Source organism: Lepidochelys olivacea (genome assembly GCF_965140295.1).
Source record: "Lepidochelys olivacea isolate rLepOli2 genome assembly, chromosome: 9".
Lineage (NCBI taxonomy): Eukaryota > Metazoa > Chordata > Testudines > Cheloniidae > Lepidochelys > Lepidochelys olivacea.
The window spans coordinates 74,499,782-74,512,092 of NC_140419.1; the positions used below are offsets into that span (position 1 = coordinate 74,499,782).

Here is a 12,311-nt window from a genome sequence, read left to right on the forward strand (position 1 = left end):
AGCAGACAGAAAATAAATTGGAAGTTAAGCAAGTGCAGTGAAACAATGATAAGCCCTAAACCATTTTAATACTGTGACACACTTAAAAAATTAACAAAGGCATTTCTGATGTACTATTTACAGCAGGGGTTCTCAAACTGGGGGTTGGGACCCCTCAGGGGGACACAAGGTTATTACATGGGGGGTCAGGAGTTGTCAGCATCCACCCAAAACCCCGCTTTGCCTCCAGCATTTATAATGATGTTAAATATATAAAAAGCTGTTTTTAATTTATAAGGGGGGGTCGCACTCAGAGGCTTGCTATGTGAAAGGGGTCACCAGTACAAAAGTTTGAGAACCACTGATTTACAGTGACTCTGTCCTAGAATGGACATACTCTCAATTTCACTGTGTAGGGAGAATAGTGAAAGTATCTGTCGTAAAATCTGTCAGTAGCCGAAATCATCTTCCACACATTACATATATAAATCAAAAACATGGGAAGTTTTCATTTTTTAGGAGCTGGTTTCTTTATTATGAAATACAAGTAAAGTGTTACTCGGTGGATACTGAGCACAGATATTGTATTGTGAAATGAAAACTTGTGACCCCTCAACCTTCTTATTTAGGGGCTTGATGCCAGAACAACTCAATGAAATTCTATAGTCTCTGTTATGCAGGAGATGAGACTAGGCGATCATAATGGTGCTTTCTGGCCTTAAACTGTGAATCTATGAAAAAAAACTTCAGCAATTCCAATATAAATGTTTTAAAGGGTACTCATTCACTTTGTGGTTAACCTTCTGTCTGTGCTCTCTCTTGCCTTGTCTTACTGTTCAAATTTTTGCCTAGCACCTTTTTCTTTCTGCTGCTGTTTGTTTACTTGCTGTTTCTTGATGCCACACTATTCTTCTCTGTACTGCAGCATATCTTTGCTTTCTCCCAGTCTCTGGAGCCCAGTCCCATTATTACTACTCTTTTTGCTGCAGACCCACAACATGACCAGTGTGTTCTTAAAACCCACTTTAACGTAAAGGAGATGAAACAGTTTTAAAATAATTAAGTAATATGAAGTACTCAGACCTTCAAAACTAGCTCATCTTGAAAACTGATCCAATTAATCAAGGAACTGATCACTACTTTAAGATACGCAATGAGTGACTTCCAACTGAGACAAACCTTCCTTTTAGTTTTCCTGGTAGAATTGTAAGAATCAATAAAATTAATTAATAAATAAGAATATAATTTAAAATCATTCTTCAGAAAAAAATCAGAAATTCCTGCCCCTTTTTCAAATATCTCCATAGCTAAAAATGGTGCTGCCTCCATTTTGTAATTCTCTCCAGGAAGTCCAGGGTGATGACAGTTGTTCTTGACAATTAGCTCAACATTTTTCTGTTTCAAACTATGTCAAACTGTCAACGTGGGAACTTCCTCTTTCATTGTCATTGTTATAGAAGATGGTTCAAACATTTTTTAGGCATTTAATATTAATAATTAATTAACTGTAATGACTAGAAAGTATTTTATTTCACATAGCAGTTTTCTTTTAAAGATACTGAAACTTCTCAAAGCACTGATCTAGAGAAATCAATTAGGTCTATTGAAAGAGGAATACAGTGACACTAAAAACCCCAAATAAAAACCCAACAAAAAAACCTCCATCCAAGCACACATTGTGAAAACCCTGAAATTAGAATTCTAAATTTGCACTGAAGTGGTAGTGTTTCCTGACATATTCCAGTTAGCACAATCCTGGGCACCATTTTATAATCTGGGTATCCTACAATATTATATTACTTACCTTTCCATTTTATACAGCTAACTCTGCATCCTCACAGCTTTTTACGAAACCACTTAATGTTTAGGTTCCAGTTCCACATAGCTTCGTAAACATCTATGTGGCATGATCGGCCTGTGTAATTATCAATTTTGTAAGACTATATCTATGCTTAGTAGTCACAGCTACTGTTAAATAAGTGTAATTTTGTTTACTTCTATGTAAATGTAGTAAGGAGGTAGTAGTGGGGCAGCCAAATAATACTGGGTCCCTTGTTTTCTTATTTGATCATACTATATTTTATTATACCGAACACCGGTCATCACCCATGTTCATTAAGGGTGCATAACAGTATCCATTATCACACTGTCATTCCAACTTTCCAAAATATTTACCTTGACTGAAATTTTCTAAATCTGGGTCTTTGTCTAAAAGTGATTTTGGAATGTGTGCGTGGCTGAAGGGAGGGGGAAAGCAGAAATGTAAATTTGATCAAAATTGCTTCAGCAGTTTTGAGTTCAGTAAGCTTTCCTATTTTTTTTTAAATGTTATTTAGGGCCTGATCCTGATACCTTCAAACATTTCAGACACCAGGGAAAACACAGACAGAGAGACAAATGAAAGAGAGAAGAACCACTTAGCAGTATCCAAAACTAACGATTTATGTATTTTTATAAGCCAGTAGCACACGTTAGTTTCACAACAAATTCCGTTTGGTAAAACCTCATAGTCACAGTATCTGGTTGTCCTTCATACAGTCTACTGTAAACGCTAAGTCTTGCTAACCTGAAGTCTCATTATATAGATGGCTGTGGGTAGCATAATACTAAAAAGCAGAAGGAAAATTCACAAAACATTATTATACAATAAGGAAAGAAGACAGTTTGCTCAGAGAAACTAAGCCTCTATTCAAAAATATAACCTTGTGTAATTTCCCCTTTCTTTTTGACACCAAAATGTCATTAAATGTTTTCAGGTCCCTTTGGATAGCTATATTTCCGGGCAGTTTTGTCAACCAAAAGGTTCTTGCCAGGGTTCTTGTCAATGGTCAAGGTGGCAAGATCAGGGTGACCCACACCATGCTGTCTGGTAAGAACCTACATAATATGATACAGCAGAGAATTCAATTACTTCTGAACATCACAACAGGAGGGAATCAACAGAGCTGCAAATGGCTTGGATATTTTCATTCATGTACATATACCTCTGAGTGAGGGAAAGTTCTGTCTCTAGAAGGCAGTACCTCACAGAGAGAGTTACATTGATATAATGCTGATTTATACTCCTATATCAGTCCTAGAATGTTTATCTTCCAGATATTTTTTTCACATTATGACAGGTTCTGTATGTGGATATTATATATTGGGATTGGAAAAGGTTCAGAAAAGGGCAACAAAAATTATTAGGATTATGGAACGGCTGCCATGTGAGAACAGATTAATAAGACTGGGTCAGCTTGGAAAAGAGACGACTAAAGGGGGATATGATAGAGGTCTATAAAATCATGACTGGTGTGAAGAAAGTAAATAAGGAAGTGTTATTTACTCCTTCTCATAACACAAGAACTAGGGGTGACCAAATGAAATTAATAGGCAGCAGGTTTAAAACATACAAAAGGAAGTATTTTTCACACAACACACAGTCAACCTGTGGAACTCTTTGCCAGAGGATGTTGTGAAGGTCAAGACTATAACAGTATTTAAAAAAAAAACCTAGATAAATTCATGGAGGATAGATCCAACAATGGCTATTAGCCAGGATGGGCAGGGATGGTGTGCCTAGCCTCTGTCTGCCAGAAGCTGGGAATGGGCAACGGGATGGATCACTTGATAATTACCTGTTCTGTTCATTCCCTTGGGGGCACCTGGCATTAGTGACTGTCAGAAGACAGGATAGGATACCGTACTAGATGGACCTTTGGTCTGACCCAGTATGGCCATTCTTATGTTCTTACTGTGATTCTTATGAACAGACCTGAGCGCTGTATGTAGTATGATTGCCCATAATTTCCTCAATTTCTTCCAGCCCATTCTACCTCACAGTTGACAAAATGTTATCTTATCGTCTTATGAATTTAAAATTGTTGTAGCCAGGCAGTACAAAGTGCAGGCCACCATTTTTTACTCAAGGAGTGAATCCCCATGTCTTTTTTAAATGTTTAAAAATGTTTTGTGTTGAAAAAGTATGTGAGCTTTGGAAATGTCAAATATGCTTTAGAATGCAAATCAAGACTTGTAAAGCTATGAACGCCTTCAGAAGATTCACACCTTAGGTGGAATGAATCCAAAATGTCAGTCACAGCAAAATAATTTTGTTACCATTCTAAAAGGTTTTTTAAAATAATTTTAAAATAAAGCCATTGAAAGCTTTTAAACTGGCCAGGATAGAGTGAACTGGATAGTTTTCACATACAGTGAATCCAAGCAGGTGTGGCAGAATTCCATGTCTAACATAAATTTCATGCCATTGTCTGCATTTGAAATGCTACAGCAACAAGCTGCAGCCATGCCACTGTAGCGCTTCAGTGTACACACTACATATACTGATGAGAGAGGTTCTCCCATTGGTGTAGGTAATCCATACAGCCCTGCGTGGATAAAAGTTTATATCTGTGGATGATATCTGATATCCGCAGATATAAATCGGTATCCGTGGAACCGCAGGGTTGTCCCAGGATCTGCAGTGGCGAGAGAAACAGACCACGTCCCTGGTTGCACTCTTGTGTTCAAGTGGCACTCATGCCCCCAGACAAGAGACAAAGAGAGCTGTGTGGAAGTGATGGGGGCAGGGCTACAGGTGGGGCAGCCGTGCCGGAGGAGCTGCCGGCACAGGGCACTGGCTCCTGGGAGAGGCGGCCCCTCACTCTGCTCCTTTCAACGCTGTGGTTCCCGGGAGAGCCCTGTGGTTCTAACTCAATGGAAAAATTCTTTCACCAACCTAGTGCTGTCTACACTGGGGGGTTAGATCACGTTAACTACGTCGCTTGGGGATGTGGATTTTTCACACCTCTGAGCAATGTAGTTGGACTGACCTAATTTTTAATGTAGACCAGGCTGCAGGGACTAAGCCACAGGAGTTCATAGTTCTGCATGCTATAAAAATGACAGCTAGTCAATCAGCAAAAATGTTATGATACTGAAAATGGACATTTTACTGTACATATAACTCAAACAATTATTGTTCTGGCCCTAGAAGTAAAAGAATATTCCACTGTAACCATCTAACACTATAGCTTGCTATATAGTGTTACAGGCCATTAGCTAATAATCATTTTATAAACAGCGGATGCTTTTCCTTTTATTATAGTAATTGGTAAGATTATATATGAAACAGATTGTGTGACACAGTGTGGCAGGATTATAAAATGATGTAGTCCCTTTAGGTTTGAAGCCACACAAGATGACTATCATGCATACTAGTGACAAGCAGTTATTTGTCCATGGTTTCAAGCTGTACCAAATCACAACCGTATACTGTGAAAATGAATTAACTCTTGGATTTCTATATCCATTGTTAAATTAGCTGTTTAAACTTTTAACTTGTGTAATTTAGGAAACTGTGGCTTCCAAATGCAATGTACAGTTGCTTCTAACCAACTGCTGTAAACTTATTTACTCAGTGTATTTTCTTATTATACTATTGCCCAGCTTTGGTTAACTACAGAACATTTCTCACTATGAATATGATGAAAATGGGGATTTCCAAAAGGCCAAACTGTAAAGAGACAGAGGAAGGAATAAAAGAAACTCAGCTGGAATATGAAGGCTTTCTAGTGGACAGTTACTTCTGGTCATTCACTTAAAATGACTTGCTGTAAGTGACAGCTTTTCTTAAAGCCTTCCAGATCTAGTATGATGTACCAGCCTGCATATGACTTTTTCCAGTACATGCTTATTGAAATATTAAATCATAAAAACCTATTTTCAAATAACATGAGTCTAATTTAAACCCGTAACATGGTTGTCACATTCCTATACACTATGGACACAAGGAACTTCAAAGTAGAATGAAATGCGGAACTCCTCCCTGCTCCATAAACACTGACCCCTAAAGCCATAAGCTTTTAGCTATAAGTATGACTGGGCCTGTGTCACACATATACACAGTTCTGTTCCCACGGAGCAGATTGCAGTAGTACAAACACACCTGCTAATACAAGACATTATATAAGATAGCTCTCTTATTGGGAACACTCTGGTATTTGTGTTTAAGAATAAATGACTCAAGAACACAGCATATTTCAAGGGTCCTTACTGACTCAGCCCAGGTTGCTTTACAGGGTTTGCATGGCTTGCAAAGTTTTCAAACTTTCCAATTAATTATTGCAAACTTTTCAAACTTTCCAATTAATTATTTCCCCTCATATTCAGGTAAAACTCATGTAATTCCCTACCACACTGCCATTCATGGGACTGTGCTGCTGGGAAAGGGAATTGCTAATGTACCAACACAATATTGGTTACAGTACCAACCAGCTCCATTTCAGGGGTTGGGCAGGAAGAGAGCAACAGGAGCTATGTAACCTAAAGATTGTCAAAGACTGTGAAAAGGAGAATAGATCAAAATACCATCACTATGGTAAGGCAGGAGGACCACTACAGCACAGGTTATGACAAGGCAAGTTCCTGAGCCACCATATCTGAATTTCAAACTCCAAAAAGTATGGAATTGTTTCTGGGATTCTGCTTTGGCCTATTATGGATACAGCTGGGTAACCTGCATTCACCCTTATGTGCATGGTTTGGGTAAAAATACTTGTAAATTAATACACTGATTTACATGAAAGTCCAAAATTACTGTAGAAAGGAATCGAGTGAGGCCCAAAGACCTTTGTCCTTACAAAAACAGTATGGCAAGGGGGGAGTGGCCATGAGAGCATGTAGTTCACTAATCCTTCTAGCAGATGTGACTGCTATTATGTATGCTATCTTTATAGAAAGATGAAACCAGGAACACTCAGAGAGGTTCAAAGGGAGGAGATAAATTTAAAGGAGCTGGGTTTCATCGTGGCGGGTACAAATTCAATAAACTTTTAAAAAATCTTTTGACTAAGGAGTGTGAGAAAACAAATTTACTGTCAATATGAATATGAAAAGCTGCTATCACTGCTAAATGGACCTTACGTGGAGAGACAGACAAACCCATAGTTTTTAAGTGCAATAAATATTTTAAAGTGTAATGAATAGAAGCCAAGACTGGGACAACACCCTTATTAGACACCCATATAACATTTTTTTCCACTTCAAGCTATAACATTTTCTAGCAGTCTGCTTCCTAGAATTAAAACACGTTGCACCTCAACAGAACAAGAATTTTCTAAACCTGTCATATTTCTATCGCCCAAACCATTAGATGAAATGACTGGGGTTCTGGGTACCAATGCTGTTTTGGCCACGCAGAATCAAGTAAGATCCTCTTGGCCGAGTCCTGTTTTGTTTTCTTAACTACCTTTAATAGTAATGGGAATGGAGGAAAGGCATGCATTAGGCCTCTCTCCAACTGAGGAGGAACACATCTTGAACAAACTTGAGGGCACTTGATATTGAACCTGATAGCAAAGCAGGTCTATGGCCAGAAAGACCTAAAGCTAAAAAAAAGTGCTGAATCACCAAATGTTTTGGAGACCACTAGTGTATCTGCGAGCATCCCTGCTCATCTGATCCACACTCTCAACAATCAAATAAATGTTAAAGATACACCATAAAGATACACCAGTTCCAAAGTTTTATTACCTCCTTGCAGAGTCGAGGCAACATTGTTTGTTTATGTAGTACATTACAGACATATTGTCTATTGCTACTTGAATTCTGTAATTGTGGAAGGAAGGATAGGAAGATTAATGAAGGAGATTTTTTGAGAAGGAGATAGGAGAGACTTCTTTTAATCTATTAAAAGACAGTTTCTCAAACAGAAAATCAGTAATTTGAGTGACACTTTTCAATTCCTCTTCAGAGGAAGTCTTTAGAAGCCAGTCTTTAGAAGTCATCTAAGTATGGGAAAATAAAAATTCCTTGTCTCCTCAGATATGTGCTACAAGAGACAGGCATTGGTAAAGACTCTGGGTGCAGGGGAGAGGTCAAATGGCAACACTCTGTATCGGAAATGATATTGACCAAGTGTAAAGCAAAGATATTTGTGATGAGAAGGTCTTGTAGAAATAAGGAAGTACACATCCTTGAGATCAAGAGCAGCAAGCCAAACTAGAGTAGAAAGGAAGGGGGATAATTGATTACAAAGGTTAGCGTTCTGAACTGAAACGTTCTGATGTATCTATTCAGTCTTCTGAGACCAAGAAGTGGTTTGAGTCCTCCGTCCAATGGGATCAGAAAATAATGAGTATTAAAATTCCCTGCTTTGGGAACTTACTGGGAATTCCTCTGTTGCTCCTGCTTGTAATAGAGCTTTTATTTTACTCTGGGTATCTTCTTGTAGAATGGTCTCTGATAAAGGAGAGGGGAAGGGGATTGTATGGAGGAAGGGATTTAAACTGAATGGTATAACCTTCCTTCTTTGTGTCTAAAACGCATCTATCTAAGGTAACTGTTTTCCATACATTGTAAATATGAGACAAATGGTCTCTAAAGATATGGATGGCATTTTCTAAGACTGCTTCAAAGCTCTTGACTGGTATGTCAAACCTTGGTCTGATGCTGGGTAATGAGAATATACCTGAAGAATTTTTATCGCCCCTTCAATATAAGAGATCTGGACTTGGATCTTTGTACCACTGCTACCACAACAAGTGAATCAGAGGGAGGTGAACATGAAAACAAGAAAACCCTGTTTATGGAATCTGGTATAGTTTGTCGCCTTTTTTGAAATTGGCTGACACAAAGATGGATTGGACCAGACTGCTTTTGCTGGTTGTCAAAGCCCTTCTAATATTGGTAAAGATATTTTATTTCTTGTAGAACCTAATATTTTGAAAACCAGGATGGTTATTTTAAAATTGACGCTATTCTGGCTACTAGTTCAAGGAACTGAATAGCATTTTCTGAAGGAGAACACACTCCTACATTCTTGGCCAGAGATGAACCACTTTCTAATTCAATTTCTTATTTTTGAAATTCAACTGGAGGGGATGTATCTCCCTCTTCTTCCAAAAGTGTATCTTGTACTAAGTTACTGTATCTATTGGTTCTGATTGTATAGGACCCAATCACCTCAGATTCACAGATTTAAGCTGTCCTTTATCAGGAACCAAACAGTCAGACTTTCCTATAGGGCAAGGATAAGTGGGAATTGGTCAGTATGGCCAAGGCATCTATAGTGGCATGTGCCAGTTCTGCCAGTTGCTCCAGTCCAGCATCATATCATGTGCCTGTTGCATAGAAGGTCCTGGAGTGTCCATCTAGGGAGGAAAACCCTGCCTCAGGGAAGTTTGTTGAACTTTGGGTAACATTACCGGATCCAATTCCTGAGTGCGAATCTGATCCTGGATCTATTGTTCTTCATGTCCACTGGGGAAAGTAATCAGCTTAATCTGCAGCAAGGGAAATTTAGATTCAATATTAGGAAAACTTTCTAACCTTAAGGATAGAAAAGTACAGAAATAAGTTACCAAGAAAGGCTGTGGAATCCCTGTCAGTTGAGGTTTTAAAGAATATGTTGGACAAACACCTGTCAGGGATGGTCTAGGTCAGTGGTTCTCAGCTGTGTGCTAAAGGCCACAGGGCCCACATGGCTGGGGTCCAGGCCGCCAGGGCTGCCTGGCCTTGTGGGGCCCAGGGCTGCTGGGGCTGCTCTGCCTCGCCGCATGGTGGGGCCTGGGGCTGCTCTGCTGCCCAGCTCTGCAGTGGAGTCCGCTCCTGGCCCCGCTCTGTTGAGCGGTCTCTGGGTTGGGGCAGGCACTGGGCATAGAGGAGCGCAATGGTTCTCAACCTGTGGCCCAGGCAACACACTGTGGGCCGCATATGTGGCCCACAATGATAAGTAGGTTGAGAACCACTGGTCTAGGTATACTTAGTCCTGCCTCATCATGGGGAGATGGACTAGACGACATCTTGAGGTTCCTTCCAGCCCTACATTTTTATGATTCTACAGTGGCCAGTCAAAGTCTTCCATTAAGCCATGAGGTAGACGGAAACATATACAATGAATATGGCGGGATCCCAGTGAATGGTCGAACATCACAACACAAAGCCTTCTAGAAAATCTTTCATATTATTTTCTTTGGGCCCGAGCACACATGGTCAGGCCTTGATGTCATTTTCTTCCAGGTAGAAATAGCTGTTTGCAAACATCAAAAGCAGCATTTTTTATTACTCAAAAATATCCTGGTCAATTTTGCATTTGAGCAGAAATGGTAACCACTCTCCTCCTCCCTTCCCCACCAAAAAACCCACCCCAAAACAAAATATAAACAAAGCAGGGATAGCTCAGTGCTTTGAGCATTAGCCTGCTAAACTCAGGGTTGTGAGTTCAATCCTTGAGGGGGGCGTTTAGGGATCTATCTGGGGCAAAAATTGGGGATTGGTCCTGCTTTGAGCAGGGGGTTGGACTAGATGACCTCATGAGGTCCCTTCCAACCCTGATATTCTATGATTCTATGATTCTATTTGCACTCTGGTTCTAAATATTTTTTAACAACTTAGAACATATTTTAAGATTACAATTACATGTTCCAGTGGAAAACAAAAATATCGTTTTGAGTTGCATATTCATGCATGTAGACACTATAGACTTAATTAAATGTCTTTTGTTTACCAAGACTATTGAAGTGTAACAAAGCTAAATCCAATGCATAACAACTTAATTATGTCTCAGAGGTAACCATTTTGCCCAGTTTCAGTGAGCAAGAGTATTTATTTGTGCTGACAAAAACAGTCCACTAATACTGAATACTCTGCTGGAGCACTTCAGAGTAATATATTGGGAAACTGATAAAGTAGGTAGATGTAATGGAGTTAAGATTAAATAAAAATAAAAATATATTAACTAAAATAGTGTTTTGGGAGAATAGTTTTACCAAAAAAAAAAAAAAGTTATAATGCCACAGTAACTTCACTTTCAACATTACATAACACAGGGCTAGATTTGTCCCTGGTATATCATCACTGATGTCAGTGAGGTTAAATCAGTGATGAGTGTGGTCCACTCTGGATACCTACTAATTTTTCTCTCAGACACATGTACAACAAAGGAGATTTTGGTTTTACCTTGAATACTGAATTTCTGCATAGTGGGCTAACTAATCTGAAATGGGCTTCTCCCTAGTTATCTCCTAATGGTGAGTCCCATCCGAATGGTTGTTAGGCTTTTCAGGTTCTAGCCTCCTCCCATGTAGAACAGCCTGACTAAAGAACAAGTTGATAACTTTCTCTGCACCTATAGCAAATAACTCCGGAATAAAAACAACCACAATTTGAGCAATATCTACATTGCTGAGGCTTCCAGATTGTTGGTCCCATTCTGCAGAAATTCAGTTAAGAACCAAAATGCCTTTTTTGCTAAGCTGGAAACCCATCTGAAATGGGCTATAAACAGCAGTACCCTGTTCTTCCTGCACCATAATATAAGAACAAGGGGACAGTCAATAACATAAAAAGGTGAGAAATTCAAAACAGATAAAAGGAAATACTTTTTCAAACAATGTGTAATTGGGCCATGGGACTGATTGCCATATGAAATCATTAAATCCAGAAACTTAACAAGATTTGAAAAGAGATTGGGCATTCATATACATATCAAGAATATTCAGAGTTACCATAATTAATGGCAACAAAATGTTGTGGAAAGCATATTAAACCCCATGTTATAGGGAGTAAGCCAATCTTTGACTACAAAAAATAAGCATGAGATCTATTATGGGGCATACTCTAAAGTTCTTATATGTTCCTCTGAAGCCCCTGGTATTGGCCACTGTTGTTAACAGGATATTGGACTAGATGGACTCCAAGTCTGATCCAGCATGACAATTCATATATTTCTTGTACTTAAATTCCAAGGTGAAATCCGGACACCATTTAAATACATCTAAATTTCTCCGTTAAACTTAACAGGACTACGATTACACCCCAAGATTTTAGAAAGAGCCTGCTTGAATGACTGAACCACTGGGTCTCAGGAGAGCAGAGCTGCAATTTGGAGCAGGTCCAAAGGGACCCAACCAACAAGGTTAACAGCAGTAAGTAATCACGACCTGAGTAGGCAAATAGTATCAGGGATCCTAGGACCAATTTTTCCTTCCTCAAAAGATAGGTAACGTGTATGTGAGGGGACATGCCCCTCAACCTCCCATGGTTGAGAATGCTTCCATGGTCCAAGCAATGAGCTCCTTGTATCGACTGCAGAAACTCAGAACATGGTGAGGCTTACACTCTCTGATATTGCAAAAAGTCATTATTGGATTCACCCAATGATTACAGGCCAAATTGAGGATCTCCTGGTTTGGCATCAGTTGTTCTGGGAGCAGAGTCTGGGATTTAGCCAATCCACTTGGAAATGAAGAGATCCCACCAAGTGAGTCACACTGGCCTCATCTTCACAAGGAATAAAGGTGTGTTTTTAATATGTGTTAACTGATAGAAGTCAACTAATGTGCTAAAATCTT

At 39.2% G+C, this 12,311-nt stretch overlaps 1 protein-coding gene across 1 annotated transcript in view; it reads right to left on the bottom strand.

Annotated features, from left to right (window-relative positions):
- The window catches only part of LOC311526311 (connector enhancer of kinase suppressor of ras 2-like), a gene marked incomplete at its 5' end in the record, with an annotated part of 376,450 nt that overhangs the window by 118,529 nt on the left and 245,610 nt on the right, over positions 1–12,311 (bottom strand). The window lies entirely within an intron of this gene.